The sequence below is a fragment of the Callospermophilus lateralis genome, chromosome 12, assembly GCF_048772815.1.
Source record: "Callospermophilus lateralis isolate mCalLat2 chromosome 12, mCalLat2.hap1, whole genome shotgun sequence".
Taxonomy (NCBI): Eukaryota; Metazoa; Chordata; class Mammalia; order Rodentia; family Sciuridae; genus Callospermophilus; species Callospermophilus lateralis.
In genome coordinates this window covers 107364631-107383747 of record NC_135316.1, presented here as the reverse complement: position 1 = coordinate 107383747, position 19117 = coordinate 107364631, and the positions used below count along the sequence as shown (strand labels likewise).

Below are 19117 nucleotides of genomic sequence, written 5' to 3'. Positions count from 1 at the left end.
TCAAAGAGAAGATAAATGCTCCTTGAGTGAGGAACTTTGCACCATGTTGAAGACGTGTGCCCACATCAGTGTGCATGGATGGCTGTGCTAAATATTTCTGACGCCCGCATTTGGAGCAGCGAAGGAATTCTCTGGAGATGGCTGAACAACTCTGTTTTGTCACACCTTGCCCGTTAAAGGTGTTAAGCTCCCTAGAATCTGCTTACATACTCTATTTTAGAAACCTGTTTTCAGCGTTGAACCCTAGGCAGGGAACGTGTCCTGGACCAACTCTTCCTGGTGTCTCCCTAGGGACTTTCTGGTACCACCTGAGACTTGTCCCATTCCAAGCAAGTACTATGTATCTTGAGTTGTTGAGGGATAGAATGTTAATATGCAGTTGCTGTCTTCCAAGGATCATAAAGAAATGTTATCATGGATATATTTCCCAATCAGGGTCCCAAGACATCAACGTATACTTGCCAATGTGAGTGTGATGCCCACTGCCTCCCTAAGGGAGTCAGCTTTCTGACACTAAAACAAAATACTTGAGATGATGAATTTAGAAAGAGAAAAGGTTCATTTTGGCTCATGGTTCTGGAGGTTTCAGTCCCTGATCAATGGCCCCCATTGCTTTGGACCTGTGGCAGAACCGTGTGGCAGAGTAAACCCACCTACCTCATGACTGGGGAGCAAAGAGAGAAAGAAGAAAAGATCATCCCCTTGTGGGCATACCCCAATGACCTAAGGCACTTTCACTAGGTGCCACCTCTCAAAGTTTCCTGTATCCCAATAGCACGGCCCTGGGGACCAGCCTTCAACACATGGTGACTAATATTAGTGTCCTAAGGATAGCTCCCTGCTTTGCACATTTATAGCACACCTATCCCTCAGTAGCTGTTGTCAAAGTCTTTAGCAAGGTCAAGAAGGAAATGATTCAGAAGGGAGCAGGGTCCCTCCCTCTGTGAGGTCATGTGCTCGGGCTGATGCTCTTCATCACAGACACGCTGTGGCTGGGGGGGGCAGTAGAATAATTGGGGGGCTGAGGGGTGTGTTCTGCACTTGAGACTTAAGAGTCTTATTTTGTGTCTTGACCTTAGCTGGACAGCTGAGGATGGCTATGACAGGAGGTGGAATGCCCTAGAGTCGGGGTGTCCAGCGCAGCCCAGATGGGCAGCAAATGGCTGAGTGGGTGCTTTGGGAGGTGGCACCAGGATTGGACTGATGTCAAGGTTTCTGGAGCAAGGACTCATGAGTTCTTTGGTGCAAGAAATGTGGACCAGGAAGTGGGAGCCAGCTCTGGGTGTATGTGGCTCCTGCTGCCCGGGTGTCCAGGAGGCCTCCACAGGACATGCTGCACTGAAGTCCAAAGGCTGAGGAAGGAATGGAAAGTGACCATTCAGAGCTGAAATGGATCAGTGCAGAACCAGAAGGTCAGGGGAGGAGCTGCAGGCAAGCCCTGAAGAGGCCTCTGCACCAAGTGAGCCTCAGTTCTGTGGAGGCCTCTCTGGGGAGGCCAGCACTTCAGGTCAGAAGTGCTGAGAGAGGACAATACCAGGCAGCCACAGGAGCAAAGGTATGGAGTGAGAGACTGACTTCTCCTGCCCCATGGCAGGCCTGCGGGCATGTGTGTGGGGAGAGGGAGATCTGCTAGGCTAACACTGGGGTTTGGACAGCACTTTGTACTTGTATTCCAGTATAGAATCAAGAGTATGTTATGCCATGAAATGACCCTCGGCCTTTCTTTCGACCACATATGAGCATGTATGGCACACAGGTTCTGAAAAGGTCTAATCCAGTGTCAGGGACAGACTACTCCACCAAATATGCTTTAAAGAGACGGTGGCAAAGCAGACTCAAATTGGGCTTTCTTATGTGTCTGGTGGTTTATTCAACTTACCTTTTATACTTGGGTGATCAATTTTAAAAATTTGAAAAGAATAAATGCCCTGTTGCTAATATTTGTTAGCGAACATTATGCAAACGAGCCCCTATTATAATTCAATTTTAAATTTATTATTCAGAAACAATATAAGATTTTGAAACAGTTTGGGGCCATCCAGGGATAGCGGGCCATTGGAAGCCATGCTGGGCTTGGTCAGGTGTCTTCAGGGGAACCCAGACATACTTGCTCTCTCCAGTGCAGCACACTGGTTGGGAGCCCTGCTGAGCACTCCTGCAGACCTGCCCAGGCTGACAGGGACTGGCCACAAGGAGTTGATAGTTCAGTGTGAGTAGCAGATAACAAGTGGACGGGTCAGGAGATTATACACTAAAAACAGAAACAGCGTGCTGGGCGTCCCGGAGGGCCCAGTGGTGCTGTTGACTGGGAGGCCCTGGGTCCTTGTTAGGGGTGGGATGTTTGGGCTGAGCACTGGCAGAGCACAGGCAGGTCAGTGGTGTACTGGGTGCTCATTAGGGGCAGCTGAGTCATGTGGATTGAGCCTCTGCTGGGCCTGTGAGCTCTCCTGCCGGCCTCTTCCCCAGTGCATTTCCAGTGCACTGTTTATTCATCTCTATCAGCGGGATGAATGGCAGGAGGTCATGTAGGTGTTCCCTGGTGGCAGAATTTCGGCTAGACTTTAGGATTCACATCCTCTTGGGGGACAGTGAGAGAAGCAGGCTGGGAAGCTTGATCGGCGTCCGGGGAAAGGAGGAGGGTAACTGGGCCAGGCTGAGCTTTAGGCTCACTCTCACCGCTTCCCGGCCTCTGCGTCTATAAATAGTTGAGACTTCTGGGACAAGCCAAGTGCCAAAGAGAGACGCAGAGGGGGGACTTGTAGCACTTTGGGTTCCCTGGGAAAGATGGGCTTCCAGGAGGCACCCACAGCAGCCAGGCAAGAGCAGGATCCAGGTGACAATGTGAAGTGCCCCAGAGTGGACCTGGGCGGAGATGGGCAGCCCGTTCCCCTCATTTGCTCTGACTTGTTCTACCTGGCTCACCCCAGTGACGGTCCTGGTTCTGCTTCTGCCTTCAGGATGGCATGTGAATTTAAAAAAAGAAAATAGAGGTTAGCAGGGCATAAAGATTATGTAAAATAATGATTTTTCAAAAAAAAAAATTTTTCCCCAGAAAACAAGGTTCCTGCATGACCCAGAGCCACTGGGGAGTGGGAGGGGAATGGTCAGGCTCAGCCACCAGCTGCCCCACCTCACTCTTGCGGAGGCTTTGTCCTCTTTTCCACTTGAAGTCTGCATGGTCAGTCTTCCCACAAACAAACAAGCAGATGCTCTGGGCTCCCGACTGGGTCGTGATGGAGAAACATGGAAAGGCACATCTCCAGGGTTAGAGGGACTCTCTCTCTAACTTCACCTGTCATGCTTCTATTTCATTTGCTGTGTCACGTAGGGCCGAGCTCAGTGTCAAGGAAAAGACCACTAGAGGGGCAGCAATGTTATTGACAATGACCATTTAAACATTCAAGTTTTAGCCAGGCACGTGGCATCCTCCTGTAATCCCAGTGGCTCAGGAGGCTAAGACAGGAGGATTGTGAGTTCATAGCCAGCCTCAGCAACTCAGCGAGGCGCTAAGCAACTCAGTGAGACCCTGTCTCTAAACAGAATACAAAAAAAGGGAAAGACTGGGGATGTAGCTCAGTGGTTCAGTGCCCCTGGGTTCAATATCTGGTACCAAAGTAAATATTCAAGTTTTTAAACATGCACTCATCCTTAGTGAAATCTGAAATGTGTACTTCCAAAAGGCTTTAAAAACTCCCCAATAAAGTGGACTGTGCTGTGTGTGTGCGCGCGTGCACACGGACGGACACACACACCCACACCCACACACACACACACACACACTGGGCAGAGTTGAGGCTTCCTCGGGACCAGCTGGTCATCATGGTCCCAGAGGTATTTGTGCAGAGAGGACATGGCCTTTGTGGAAGTCAGAGTCAGACAGAAATTCACAGGAAAAGGGCAGTGGGTAGCAGCGCTCCTCCTGAAGGCCCTGGGCAGTGCCGTCTTGGGGATGCTGCTGGGCCCTGACAAAGCCGTCTCTGGGACATCTCCTGGGCCATCCAGGAGACACGCAGAAGCACTCGGCTGTCCGGGGGAGGGACGGATGTCTCCTCTCTAAAGGAAGAGGGACAAAGTGGAGCCCTGAAAAATGTGTTCTTGCTTCTCAGAAATGAAAATCCACAGCCACTAGCTGCAAATACAGCTCCTGCAGAGCAGAAGGTCCCGTGAGTGGGTAACCGTGAGCTGGGTGGGCTTCAGGCGTCTGTCTTCTCCACCGAGAGGCCACTGGCTGTCACAGAAACTCAGAGAAACCAGGGCGCCCTAGTTCAGAGTCAGGTGGTCACGGGAACCATGGACTGCCTCAGCGGGGGTGGCACACAGGAGCAGGACCCTGTCACCCTGGGAGAGGCGCTGGCAGGTCCAGAGGGGGGCGAGCACATTCCACCAGCGCACAGAGTCCCTCCACTCAGAGGGGTCGCCCATCCCCACCACTGCGTTTCACACTGCGTGTCATGATTGTAATCTACTTTCACTGCTTAAAACCAATCACCTGAATAGTGACACCTGGCTCTACAAGTACCCCCACACACACACACACCCTCAGCCCCAGAGTCTGACATTTATTCTGAAGCAAATATTTATTATGCAATTATTCTATGCTAAGCACTAAATGTACCAAGGGGGAATCAATAAAAGCACCGTGGCTCCTATCCTAAGAATACTTACTGCTAAAACTCCAGTTTTTCTAAATAAAACTTTAGAATGTATTTTCTGAACAGGGCATTATTTTTCTACTCAAAGGTTAATGATGTGAAAAGACTGAAAAGCTATGAAAAATTAAACTTTAAATTCTAGGCCTAATAATTGATCATTTTCAAACAGTTTTTAAAGCCACATGGAACAGAGACTATCTCAGAATAGAGCAAACGGATGGGCTGAGAGGCAAAGGTCAGGGAAATAGAATACGGGGGGAAACCACTGCTTGCAGACTTCATTCAGCTGTCGTAAAGAACCTTCCAGAAAAGGGAAAGAATATGCACCAAACATCGATTATTTCCAAACACTGCATGCAAAGCCTCATGAGGCACATCAGAGGAAAGCAGTGTTCTAAGAGGGGGAGAGGGTCCGCCACAGGACAGCAGAGGGGCTGCCCTGTCGGGCTCACATCTCGGGTCCATGTCTGTGGAGACTGACGGACTTAGCAGTAGAGTCCACACGCGGTAGATGGGTCTTCCCAGAATTTTTGTACAGTTAAAACCTGAGCTCCTGGTGGCCTCTCTCTCATCCCTTCCCACCGACCCTCTGCTGAACCCCCTCCACCCCCCAGGTGGGTACATGATCTGCGGAGTCTCCTGGAAGACAAGAAAAAGCCTGTTCAGGTGCGAGCCCCCACAAGGTGGCTGGCTCCCCAGAGATCCGGCCAGCATTGCTTTCCATTCTGCCACCCACGGAAAGCCTGGGCTTCTGTGGCTGGCATGATCGTTTGTGGCCTGGTTATTAAGATCCCAAAGACAGCAGTTCAACTGAAAAATAGGTCATTTATGTGTGTAGACATTTTCATATATACAACCACAGAAACGCATGTGTTATAAAACAGGAAGCTAAATTTGAATACATAAAAATTCCAAAAAGTCCCACCAAAGCCTCCTTAAACCTTCTGCACCAAAGGTCTCCGTGTTTCTGCTCTGTTCTGTGGCTTGCCTGTGTTCGTTTCAGGTCTCTCTCTTTTCACAGCTTAGTTCTGCAGGATGAAATCACGGACTGCAGACGCTGGAGACCTACGTGGCTTAGACGCAGCCGGTGAATAACAGGACAAAATAGCTTTGGGGACAATATTTTGATGGTGCTTTATGCTGTTTTGTGCCTTACATTTTTCACCTGACAGTTCATTATTAAATGCATATTCTTATAAGAAGTGAGTTTAATGTTTATGTAATCAACACCCCATTATGTGAATTTGCCACACGGTAGGATGATTCCTGATTTTGAACATTCAATGATTTATCTTTGATTTTTAAGCGTTGTAAATGATAATGCTGTTGGCAACACATCTTCCCGTCTGTCTGTGTGTCCAACTCTATTTTATGACACACTTTTAGGAGGGGGAGCTACAAAATGGGGTGAATAGCCTTATTAAGGGTCTTGATGACTATCTCTGTATTTTCCTCCCTCGTCATTATACAAATTTAGACATCAGGGGCTTCGGAATTCCCTTGGCCATGTGAGATCCGGATCTCAAATAAAGAGAGTGTTTCATTAAAGCCTTAAATCTATAGGGTGTTTTAATAGGTAGCTATTTTGTATCTAATGGGACTTTCTTTTTTCCTGTTGGCATTTTATAATTCTTTGTCCTTCATTTTTATGTTGCTTTATTGAGATTATTTGTATGATTTTAAAAGTTAAATGGTTATAGACACATAGCCAAAAATAGGTGTAAGCCTATTTTATACCATTTTTTAAAGGGTATATATGCACTTAAATGTGACATGTCTATATTTCAAAGATGAATCTTTTCCCTGTGATCCTGTAAACTAGCTAGAATTGCATTCTTAAGTCTATATTTTCATATAGTCCCCCCCTTTTTTTTAAAGAGAGAGTGAGAAAGAGGGAGAGAGAGAGAATTTTAATATTTATTTTTTAGTATTTGGCGGACACAACATCTTTGTCTGTATGTGGTGCTGAGGATCGAACCCGGGCGGCACACATGCCAGGCGAGCGCGCCACCACTTGAGCCACATCCCCAGCCCCCGCCCCTTTTTAAACTGCTGCATTAACAACATCTTGCTTTTATGACAAAGTGCCAGGTCACTTCAGTGGGGCTGGTAGCCTTGTAAGCTGGCCCTCTACCCGGCCTCGAAAACAGATAATTTTACATTTTCCAAATACCTCACATATTTTTTTTGTCTCCCATGCTTAAAGAAAGCGTGCTCTGCATTTTTTTCTTTCCACTGTTTCTCCAGTTGAATATCAAAGACAATAAAGGTCAAATCCTGCCGTTGAGTTTCCAGGTTGTTGACTGACACATCTCTGTCTCCAGGGGCTGGATCCCTCTCAGTCTATATCACTATTGGTAGAATAATAAGTATTTTTACAGCAAATGTACTGGGCCATTTAGAAGGTCTGAGTGTTATTGGATTGCATGGTTAATTGTGATTGCTTTCTGTTTAGGGAGGGAGGAGTCAATAACACCAACCCCTTAAGCAGATCTGTTTCTTCAGGGCCCTGGCTTTGGTGGGTGAACATCCAGGAAGGTGTGGGGAGAAGTCATCAAATGGGACCAGGCAGACCTGCACCTCCCCAAACCTGGCCATGCTACTCGTGGCTGGCAGTTTCCAGTTAAGTTGTCTGGAAATGGCTGGGAGGTGGCTCCCACTCTGAGAAGAAAAGTCTTGCTTTTCTCCCACACCAGGAAACCGGCTGTCAGTGCCAAGAGGAGGGTGGGACAAAGGCATGGCTTTCAGTCTCTGTCTGGGGGTGACACTCTTGGCCTCACGTGAAAGTGGCTCCCTCCTCAGGAGTGCTGGTAGCATGACTGTTTGCTTCCTACAGTAACTCAGAGCTGGGCAAGGTGAAAACTGGCTTGCGGCACTGCCCACATTCCAAGGCCAACGTTGACAGCAGCTTAAATGCAGTAAGTCCAGGGTTTGGCGTGAGAAAGTAGAGGCTGACTCCCCTGAGAGAACTGTTCTGCCTTTCCATGTCCAACAGGAGTATTTCCAGGACATGTTCAGCACAATCAGCTGAAGCACAAAACCAGACCCAGGGTCTGCAGGTTCCACTTTGAACCAGACTGGGTGTGCAGGGGGTGGTAGGCAGACACAAACCACATGACATGAAATGTAAGTTCACATAAACGGGCCAGAGCACTGGTGGGACCGGGGAGGGCTCCCCGGAAAGCACCAGCATTGGACTGCACAGGTGAGAAGCCCTCCCCCACCCTGGGCACTGCCTGTGCTCCCCATTCTTTATGCTGCAGCACCCAGAACACCACTTCACTGTCCAATTTTTGTTTCCTTCAGTTTTTAGAAGGGATGCACCTTGCCTCTTTACCTTGCTGAGAGCATGATTATATTTGCCATAAAAACGAAGGTCAAAATTGTAGTTTGATTTTATTTGGTTAATCGAAGTTATTTGGTCTCGGCAGTCATCAGCATGCCCCCGTGGGAAAGGCAGGTGACGCAGAAGTGTAGCAGAGGATCCCAGTGGCTTGGGAGGCCGAGGCAGGAGGACTGCAAGTTCAAAGCCAGCCTCAGAAAATGGTGAGGGACTAAGCAACTCAGTGAGACCCTGTCTCTAAATAAAAAATATACAGAAGAGGGCTGGGGATGTGGCTCATTGGTCGAGTGCAACTAAGTTCAATCTCTGGTCCCCTAACCTCCAAAAAAGTGCAGCAGAGGCAAGAAACTGCCTCAGGCTCTAGACTGGCCAGGCAGTGATCAGAGAGGACTGTGTTGGGGACAGGTGTGGGAGGCAGCAAGAGAACCCATGTGCAGGTGACGTGTGAAGCCTGTGTGATAACCCAAGGGCGTGCGGGGAAGGGGGCAGCGTGGACACAAGAACTGGAACCCTGGGAAACACTGACACTGCAGAGGCTGGTGACAGAAACCAAGTAGCAGCGCTAGGGAGACCAGAGGACAGGCGACGGGCTTTGGGACACAATAGGGTCAGCGTGCTCAAGTCCACGTGATATACAAGAAACCATTTATCCAGACAAAACATTAGATAAGAATTTTTTATATTCTTTAGGTGATACTAGATCTAATGACAGTGAAGTTGTTTTATTGTCTCGGATCAGCGGACTGTTCTGCAGTGACCTTAGGTATACAGTGACTTCCTGGTAGGCTTTCTCCAGTCTGAACTTAAACACCAGGTTACGTTAACTTCCAGGCCTACTTTGAGTTGTCTAGAGGGTTAACATCAGAGAGCACAGGATGAGCCAGATAAAGGTTTTGGGAAGTGTATTATAGTATGTAATTTTTATTCCTAAAAATTGGAATACTAGACAGAACCATCTGAAATTGCTCTAAAAAGTGGATTTTAAAATGAATGTACAGATACAAAACGAACAAACAAACAAAAAAACTGGACTCAGGTGCTGTGTTGCTCCTCTGATCTCTCCCCACCCCGCCAACAGCGTCTGGCTTCCCTAGGGCAGTTCTCAGGCTCCGGTCCCCAGCACCAGGCCTTGCAGTCAGGGGATCTCTCCTTGTCTGTTCAGTGGCTCTGCTTATGTAACTGACAACTGATGTGTGACTTTCTTGCTGACTAAGGCTGCATTGGTGCCTGCATTGCACAGTCGCCAGGCTCTTGTCTCCCGCCTAAACATTAGTCATTGGTCCAGGGCAAAGCTTGTCTTAAATATACTGCATGCTCTTGTCGGATCACTTGGGATGGATCTCTGGCCACATCAGTTTGCTTCTGCGGGGTGAAGGAAGGTGGGAATAGTGCGTGCATACATGAGGCTCGAACTGTTGTGACACATTTTCCATTTGAGAAATGGGTACGCAGTGTAATTGTAACTCTGAAAATCCTTCCTTGTTGGGCAAGAATGCCGTGGTCAGCACTGACTTTAGGACTTCAGTGTGATTAATGATTCTGCTTCCGATTTCCAGAGAAAGAAACAAGGGATGAAGAAGTTGTAATGCAATATGATAAAGATGCTCTGAACATTTCTCAACAGATACATAAAGGTGCAGGGACCAGTAACATGGGTGCAGAACAGAAGGATGAACACGTTGTCATGGCAACAGTACACAGACCATCAGTTTTCTCCTAGAAGGAAAAATTTAACATGAAAGATGATATTTGAGTTGAACCTTTATAAAAAACAGGAGCAATGTCTGTCCTATTCTCCATGCTTCCGCTTGTTGGCTGATGCTAGTTTACAGCTCCTTATCTGTTGCTGTCGATGCTGCAGCAGGCTGTGACCTGTCCACCTCAGGGCTGTCCTTCCCGTGTCCACCTCCTCCTTAGACTGGTAGAAAAATGTCCTCATGACTGAGCTGCAGGCTTCTGATAGCACCTGACTCTTGAGCAGTGGGGAAGGAGAAGGCTTCAAGATGCGGTCCTGCTCTGACAGTAGCTCTGCAGGGCTGGGCCCTCCCTCCTGCCCCCTGCACCTGTCCCTGTGTGCGGGCTGGGAAGGCCTTCACCCCCAGATGCTTTCTGCACGTGCGATCATTGGACATGGTGTTCCATGGTCTCATGTGCAAAGTGATGCTTTGGTTACCCTTCCAGGCCTCTGCCTTCCTCCAGGACTGCGCTGCTATCAGAAGTCAAAGTGTTGATTTGTAGGTTTTCTTTATCAGTTTGGCCACTGCCTGGAGGTTTAACCCTGGAGGACAGGTGTGGCCTGTGAAAGGACCCACTAAGGGCTATTTGGGGAAAAAAACAAGCAATGAATGTAGAAATGGTGGTTATTTAAACAGAAGAACACTGGAAAGAGAGCACCAAGTCCAGTGGGAACGGCCTGAGTGGACGCCTCACTGAACCCCGCAGTGAGAATTCATTTTCTCCTTTTCCTTTTTAATGTAACCTCATCATATGGAAATGTCTCCCTGTACAGCTCATCCTGTTTCTGCCACCTCTGTTTCTGTATCATGGATCTTTTTGCTCACTTATTTGCTAGGGTCAATATTCATTCTTGTAACTTGACGTGATATATTACTACCTTAAGGTAAAAGCTCCTTTCCTCAAACTCTCTTTGCTATTTTAGTTCTTAGCATTAAAATCTTGCAAAAAAAAAATGTAAAATTTGAATGAAAACCCAATTTATTTTTTCTATTGAAATTGAGTTGGATACATATCCACCTATTGTTATGCTTGAAAAGGAACATTAAAATCTGAGAGATTCAGAATTGATATCAAAGTGACAAAATTAAAGATTGAGGGCTGGGAATGGATCCAAGGTGTATCTTCCTTAAAAATGCTTGAAAGTGTGAACAAGCGTCTAGACAACAGATCAGAGAAAGGAAGCATCTCTGCTGCCTGCAGACCCCAGACCCCACCTCCACTTTCCCACCCTCCTAGCACAGGTGCTCCTGGAGGCACAGTGGCTTCACATAACACCCCGAGGTAGTGGCTGAGGGCTTTTGGACTGCCGTGTCCCCATGGGCAGCAGTGAACCTGGCTCCCCCTGGCCCATGAGCCCCGTAGCCTCAGAGCTGCAGAGCCCTTGAGCGTGATAATCGTGCAGAAGTCGACCATGGACTATGACTGTGAGAGTGAGGATCCTGGAAACAGTAGCACAGCCATCGCCAGCCACCATGCCTAGTATCACGCAGCGCCGTCACTATGTCCCATGAGGACATGGAGGCCCACAGAGGTCAGAGCCAGCCTGTCTTCCTTGGAGATCCTGTTTCTGACTCTTGCTTCAAGTTCAACTGTAAGAAAATGAAGTGACAAATGAGGCAGGTGCTGCTTCCTGTGTTCTGTGGTCTGTGCATGTGTGATGTGTGTGATGTTGTGTGTGTGCATACGTGTAGGAGGGATGTTGTGAATGATTTTACTAGTTCCTAAGACCATGTTTAAGTTCCACTTGTGAATGCCTGTCTCAGTGCATTCTCCAGTAGAACAGATCCACCTCTGTGCAAACCAGAAAATTATCTTGAGATGGCCTTGTATTTATTAAATCTTTTGAGCCATTTTAATGCGTGACTCTAAATCAGAAGCTTAAACTTACCACTGTGCACCAGTATATGGGGAAGTCCAAACAATAGTTCATTTTATTTTTAATTTTTTAAAAAATCGTTCTTTTTAGATATACATGACAGTAGAGTATATTTTGAGATATTATACAAACACAGAGTATGAATGATTCAAATTAGGATACCATTCTTGTGGTTGTACATGATGTGGAGTTACCCTGTTCAGGGATTCATATGTAAATATGGGAAAGTTATGTCTGATTCATTCTATTGCCTTAGCGATTCCCATCCCTCCTCCCTTCCCCTAATTCCCCTTTGTGGAATCCAATGAACTCCTATTCTTCCTCGTCCCTGCCTTATTGTATGTTAGTATCCACATATCAGAGAGAACATTTGACCTTTGGGTTTTGGCGACTGACTTATTTCACTTAGCATAATAGTCCCCAGTTCCATCCATTTACCAGAAAATGCCATAATTTCATTCTCCTTTAAAGCTGCATAATATTCCATTCTGTATATATACCAGGTTTTCTTTGTAAGTTTGTTACACAGTTTTGCTATTGTGAATTGAGCTTCTATAATTGATGTTGCTGCATCACTGTAGTAGGCTGATTTTAAGTCCTTTGGTTATACACTGAGGAGTTGGATAACTGGGTCAAATTGTGGTTCCATTCCAAGTTTTCTGAGGAATCTCCATACTGCTTTCCGAGTGGTGCCCCAATCTGCAGTGCCCCCAGCAATGTGTGAGTGTGCCTTTCCCTACCTACTCACCAACATGCACTGCTACTTGTATTCTTGACAATGGTCATTCTTACTGCAGTAAGATGAAATCTCGGTGTGGTTTCAATTTGTATTTCTCTAATTGCTAGAGATGTTGAACACTTTTTCATACATTTGTTGACTGTATTTTTTCTTCTGTGATGTGGCTGTTTAGTTCTTTTGTCCACTTACTGATTGGGTTATTTGATTTTTTGGTGGTAAAGTTTTGGAGATTCGTGTTCTATTGGCAAAGATTTTCTCACTTTCTGTAGATTCTCTCTTCACATTCTTGATTCCAACAACTAATTTTTAAATAAATGATTTAAAGAAACCGTTTTGAGTTTTCTATAATTCATTAAAAACCATAGTGTGAAACCTGATGATTCCAAATATCATTTTGGCAGAGTCCAGTTTCCAAAACTGACTATTTGCAGCTTCACAATCTGGCACACCTGGGACTGGCGAGTAGGCGACGGGTGCTGAAGGCCCCTCCTGGGTTGTTCGTGTGTGTTCTGACTCGCATTGTGTCCCAAAGCACCCCCACTTTTCCTTGCTAGATTTCTCCCAAAATGAGCCATGATCGCTTCCTTGGTTTTTGGTTGGGACCCTGAGCTCAGGCCCACTAACAGAAAACACGACAGGAAGTGGGGAGGGGGATATGCTTGTAAGCCGTTCATCTCCCCAAAATGGGGTCGTGTGGGTAAGCCTCTTGATGAGCTCACACCCGCTCTGCTTGTAAACCTGTTGTTAATAACAGATGTTGGACTGTCCATGCCGCAGCCTGGCGCTCCTTTAGGGAGTCCAGGGCTTTCCGCAGCCTGTGACCCACTGAAGGTTCTGAAGCCCTGTGCCCTGGGAGCCTTATGCCCATGGTCACATGTTCCTGTTTGTAGTTTCCTTGAATTTAAGGTGGCTCCAGCAACAGTGGATACAGCAGTTGGAGAAAAGCATCCAGGTTTTGCATTTCCTAGTTTTCATAAGTTTTCTGCAAATTCTGAGCAATATTTTACATATCGACTATAAAAAGTAATTTTTCATTAATTTTCATGACTTGACAAATTTTTTCCATATGCAAAAATTTGTTTAAGAAAAGCTATCCCTAGCATTTTCTAATCTTATTATCTCCTGAAAATTAAAGTAAGAGTTTTCCTCTTTCTCTCTCTCTTTTTTTTTTTTTTTTTTTTTGTGTGTGTGTTAGACCTTGGATGGTGCCTAAAATATAATAGATTATTACTAATTTTTGTTGATTGTATAAATGACTATATAAATAAAAATGCACAAAAAGTCAAGATTAATACCTTGGTTTAAAAAGAAACTATTTTGTGTATAAACATGAAAAGCAAAGCATCAAAATAAAAAGGTTTTTGTATGAGTTAGTGATTTGTGACTCTCAAACTATCAATGCTTTAAAAAGAAAATTGATACCCGAAAGTGGAGGCTCAGGAGAGCGTTCTCGTATTTAGTGTACTATTTATGAGCTCTCGGTCTTCCTGGAAGCTCATAGCATACCCTGGACCTGATCTCATTAAATTTCATACTATTCCTCTGAGGTAGGTGATGAGCCATGGCTAAATTATAAATGAAAAGCTGTTAGATTTATAATAGAGTATTTCATGCCTGGAGTCTCCCAGGGCAGAGAGGCCTGGACTCTACCCCAGCACATCTCAGATATCACAGGGCAGACTTGCTCCTGATTTCAGCGTGGGCACTTGTATACGTTCTAGACTAGGGAAAAGAGATATAATTAATTGCCATGATTAACTCAGAAGCTGCTAACAAATATAATCCCTGATCATGAATATTGCAGCACCAATTCTGAAAGTTGAAAGAAACAAGCAGGTAGATTTATCTAGGTTTCAGAGAAGCAGAAGAGCCAGCTCTCTGCAGGGCCCACCACTTGCCGGAGAGCGTAGGGAGGTGGGTCCTGGGTGACTCTCTGGACAGGAAGGTGAGAAGAAGCCGTTCTGGGGCAGCTCAGGCCCTCCTCATCCCAAGGCCAGCCCGAGTGGATGGCAGCAGCACAGCTGCCTGGGTGTTGAGAGGCAGGGGGAGGACCTGCAGACCTGAGACGCAAGCTAGTGCTTGAGATGGAGGGAACAGCACCACAGAGAAGGTGAACCACAGTGTTTCTTTAAGCCCCTCATGCTACTTCTTTGGGAAGACAAATGTCTATTTTTAGTTTATTTGTTGGATTGTTCAGCAATGTACTATGGTTTACCAACCTCCAGTAACTTTTCAAAGGGCTGATTGATTTCAAAATAAATTGGAAACTACTGGAAGGACCAATGTAAGTTTTCAGTTAAATATGTGGTTCACCATTTATGCTTGAAAGTAACACTCCTTCAAATGTCCCCGTGGTGAGAGTCAAGATGGTGACTTCGAGGCACCAGGCATGTGCCTGCTTCTCCGTGAGAGAGTCAGAACAGCTGGAGAGCAGTGCCATGTGGAGGTGGGTGCTTGTCAGAACACGTGACAATAGTGGGCAGGCAGAGACTTGGGGGCACCCAGAGACTTTGAGTAGTGGGAGAGAGGGCGAGGCCGCGTGCCCCAGCCAGCAGTGTGGCAAAGCGCAGGGTAGAGGTGAGCGAAGGGGGTCTCAGTGAGCCCCCAGCACAGGAGTCACCCCTGCTGACACACTGTCAAACAGACCCTAGCCTGGGTTCTGAGGCGTCTGGCCTGGAGAAGTCCTCTGCACTTCCCGCCGATTCTCAGCAGGGTAACAGGGAGTGGGTTGAGAAGGTCCTGTGGCTCACTGCTGGGCAGGCAAAGGCCCCTGCGTTTCCCTGTCCCTGGGTCTCTGAGACCCAATGACTCCACTCACTCAGCTGGTGGCTGCCTTCAGAGTTAACTTGGCCCAGGGAGAGCCTCAGTCAGAAACCTGCTAAGTCTCCGTGGCAGGAAACCCAGTGCAACCTGGAAAGGAAGGAAGGAGCCTCCCTTCCAAACCGGCCATTGGGAAGCCAGCTGCAGGAATCTGGGGAAGGACTGGGGTCTCCCTCGGAAGCCAAGCCTCAGCCAGCACAGAGAGCTCTGGCTCCATGGCCGGTCCCCGCCCTGGGACCCTGCAGCATAAATGGCACTGGAAGCCTTGTCAGCTGCAGAGCCTGTGTCAGCCCTGCCCTTGGAGTGTGGCACAATGGCACAGAGGGAGTCCATGTCCCCAGCTCCCGACTCTGCCTGAGCTTGGTGACACACTGCAGCAGGGGAGTTGGCCAGACTCTTCAGTGCGCAGCCTGGGGTTGGCAGGGCATGCAGGGAAGCTGAGGGCCAGCCAGGAGAGGTCCTGAACACTCCCTCTGCAGGACAGATGCGGGAAAGAGGAGGGAGCTCAAGGCCCTGTGCATCCATCTCTCCAAGGTATGCAGGACCTGAGAGCAGGGAAAGTGGCGAGTGTCCACTCCGTGAGGGACCTCAGACCACGTGTTGTGGACGAGACTGGAGGAGTGACCCAGGAAGGTGCTGCCCTGTGTTCCGCTCCCTACACCAGGCCTGCCAGAACTGCAGAGGAACCCCAGTCCCGCAAGACCTGGAGAGGAAGCAGGTCCCCAAGGCTTTGGCACAGTATCTGTCAGAATCTGTCTACTCATGACAGTCAAACAGTTACAGGAAAACTACGTTATGAAGTTCAGCTGGAATTGAGCATGACACCACAGAACACAGGGAGATCGCAGGGCAGCAGGAGAAGGCTGCTTATTAACAGGCCCTCACATGAAAGTGGAAGAGATGTCCGTTCCACCAGATGCACAGATCTCAAGATGGAAACACAAGAAATATTAAAAAATCAAGGCAACATGATTCCTCTTAAAGTTTTAAACTTTTATTCCAAAGATGTCAACTTAGATGGCCAAGGAATACAAAACAATATTTTTTTTTTAACTCAGTGAATTCCAAAAGTATACAAATAAATAGCTGAAGGCAGACAAAACTAGGTAAGAATGAGCAATTCTAAAAAGGGATGGAGATTTTGAAAAAGAACCAGGTAAATATTATAAATAAAATACTTAATAAGTCAGATTAAAAACTCAGTTAACAGCATCACCAATAGACTAGATCAAGTGGAAGAAAGAATGTCGGGGCTTGAAGGAAAGTTTAAGGAATTTAACATTCAGATGTTAATAGAAAAATAAAAATAAGAAAGATTAAGAGAAAATGTGGGCTCTCTGAAACACTCTTTAAAAACCAGACATCTGTACGATCTTAGTAGTTAAAGAGATGAACTACAGTCTGAAGGAATAGAAAACCTATCTAGCAAAATAAAAGCAGAAAAATTCTGAAATCTCTGGAAAGACATGACCATCCAAGTACAGAAAACATTTAGAACCAAGTAGATATAACTAGAAAAGTACCTCTCTAAGACAAATTATAGTTGAACTTTCAATGAAAGAATATTAAAAGCTGCAAGACAGAAATGCCAAGTCATGTATCAGGGAAAATCAATTAGAACACCAGCAGATTTCTCAGAAGAAACTCTGCAGGCCACGAGAGCATGGAATACTGTGTTTGAAGTCCTGGAAAAAATAACTGACAACCTCTATTCCTGTACCAGGAAATTATTTTGTATTTGATTTAGAGACAGGGTCTCTCTGAACTGCTTAGCACCTTGCTATTGCTGAGGCTATGAACTTGTGACTCTCCTGCCTCAGCCTCCTGAGCTGCTGGGAAGCAGCAGGAGACTCTTAAAACTGATAAACACTCAGCAAAATAGGAGGAACAAAATCGAACTGAAAATTGCTAGTTCTTTTTTTTTTTTTTTTAATGCTCCAATAAAAAGCTTAGGAACAGATTTAACAAGGAGATGAAAGACCTCTCCAAGGAAAATTCAAAAATCTGGCATGAGGAAACTGGAAAAGACGCCCACCGGAGGACGGAAGGACCTCCCGCCTTGGTGGATTGGGGGGATCAGCTTTCTAAAAACAGCCCTGAAGGAGAATGAAATCGGGCCTTTTTCAAGGATGGATGAACTGGAGGACCGCTCGATAAGCAAAACAAGCCAGACGGAGAGTAGCGGGAGTGCTTTCTCTAGATGTGAGAATTAATTCTACTACTAATAAGTAAATAACCTGCAAGGAGAAGAGGGATTGAGGGAAGGGGCACTAGGGAAGGGAGGGAGGGGAGAGAGGAAAGAGAGGGTGGCCGGAGGGAGGACGTGATCAACAATGTGCACGTGTGTGGAAATGTCACCCAAACCCATGAATTTACACAAATCATAGGCATTGATCATTATAATAGAAATGTTCTTATATTCACATAGTTTTATGATTTTCAACATGCTATTTAAATGAGGCACAAGCTTATATGATTTAGAGATAAATATGTAAGAGAAAAAGAGGTATATCTACTTTTTCCCCTCACAAAAAGTAAGAAAATGTTTTCGATTACATAAAGGAAATTGGTAACTCAGATTTTCTTGTATAATCTTTTAGTGTTTTAGTTGAGTGTCTTTCTGTTAAATACAGTACCCCACATTTTCTTAAGGATCTTATTTCTGAGCTGTGTAATTATACAAATCAACTTTGTTTTTAATAGGTGTCATTTTTTTTTTCTGAAAAGTAAAAGAATTGAGTTTTAAAAATAGACCTTCAACAGTGAAATGGTGTCTGTTGAACGAGTCCTCTATCTCACTCTACTTTGTGCTACTTCTCCTCCTTCAGATCTGCTTCGAGAATCTTAGAGGCCACTAGATTTAAATCCTCACCAAGGCCTAGCCTGTGGAGTGAAATAGGTAAATGAAATGCAAATCTCCCTCTCCCTTCAGGCACCAGTGTTGGGGTGCCCTTTCCTGTTGACTTGGATTTAAGTCTTGGAACGCCCCTGGAGAGAAGTCTCTGAACAGCACAAAGAACAGTGTTTCCTGGGGAGGAGGGCCATGATGGCGTCCCCTGCCACTGCCACACTGGGATTGTGTGGATACTCATTCTTCAGGACTTCACATGTCTTTAGTGGGTTGGAATGTTCTCAAAGATTGTTTATGAGTCTCAAATGAGGAATATTCTTTTTGGTAATTAAATGTTAAAAGTAATTATTCTGGGGCTGGGTTTGTGGCTCAGTGGTACAGCACTTGCCTAGCATGTGGAGGCATTGGGTTGGATCCTCAGCACCACATAAAAACAAATAAATAAAATAAAGGTATTCTGCCCACCTACAACTAAAAAAAATCTAATGCTTTTTTTTTTTTAAAAAAGTAATTATGCGGTTGAGTGTCTATGAATTAGTTGAAACTGCATTTATTCATAATGTAAGTGAAGGGAGAATGGGGATGGAGATGACCTGTAGCAATCCTTGAAAATGCCTACGTACAGTCACTTCTCCATTTGAAATGGTTTTCTAGTTTTTATTATTCAATGTTTCTTCACATATTTTTTTATAAATTATTTTGGGGGATACCAAGGGTTGAACCCAGTGTTTAACCACTGAGTCACATCCCCAGCACTTTGTATTTATTTACTTGTTCATTTATTTACTTACTTTATTTTATTTTGAGACCTGGTCTCGCTAAGTTGCCTAGAGCCTCACTAAGTTGCTGAGGCTGGCTTTGAACTTATGATCGTCCAGCGTCAGCCTCCCAAGTGGCTGGAATTACTGGTGTGTGCCACCATACCCAGCCTAAATATCTTTCTTTGTTATTAATATTTCAAAGTATTTAAGGAAACTTGTGGATCACAAATAACATGAGAGGATGTGGCAAAATAGAAATCAATATAGAAGTTGATTCATAGGAAGCACCCAAGATGTCTTAACCAGTAACAATAGAGCATCCGACTGTAGAACTTTGA

At 45.8% G+C, this 19117-nt stretch overlaps 1 protein-coding gene across 1 annotated transcript in view; it reads left to right on the top strand.

The window, feature by feature from the left end:
* The window catches only part of Nalf1 (NALCN channel auxiliary factor 1), a 557624-nt gene that overhangs the window by 150014 nt on the left and 388493 nt on the right, over positions 1-19117 (top strand). The window lies entirely within an intron of this gene.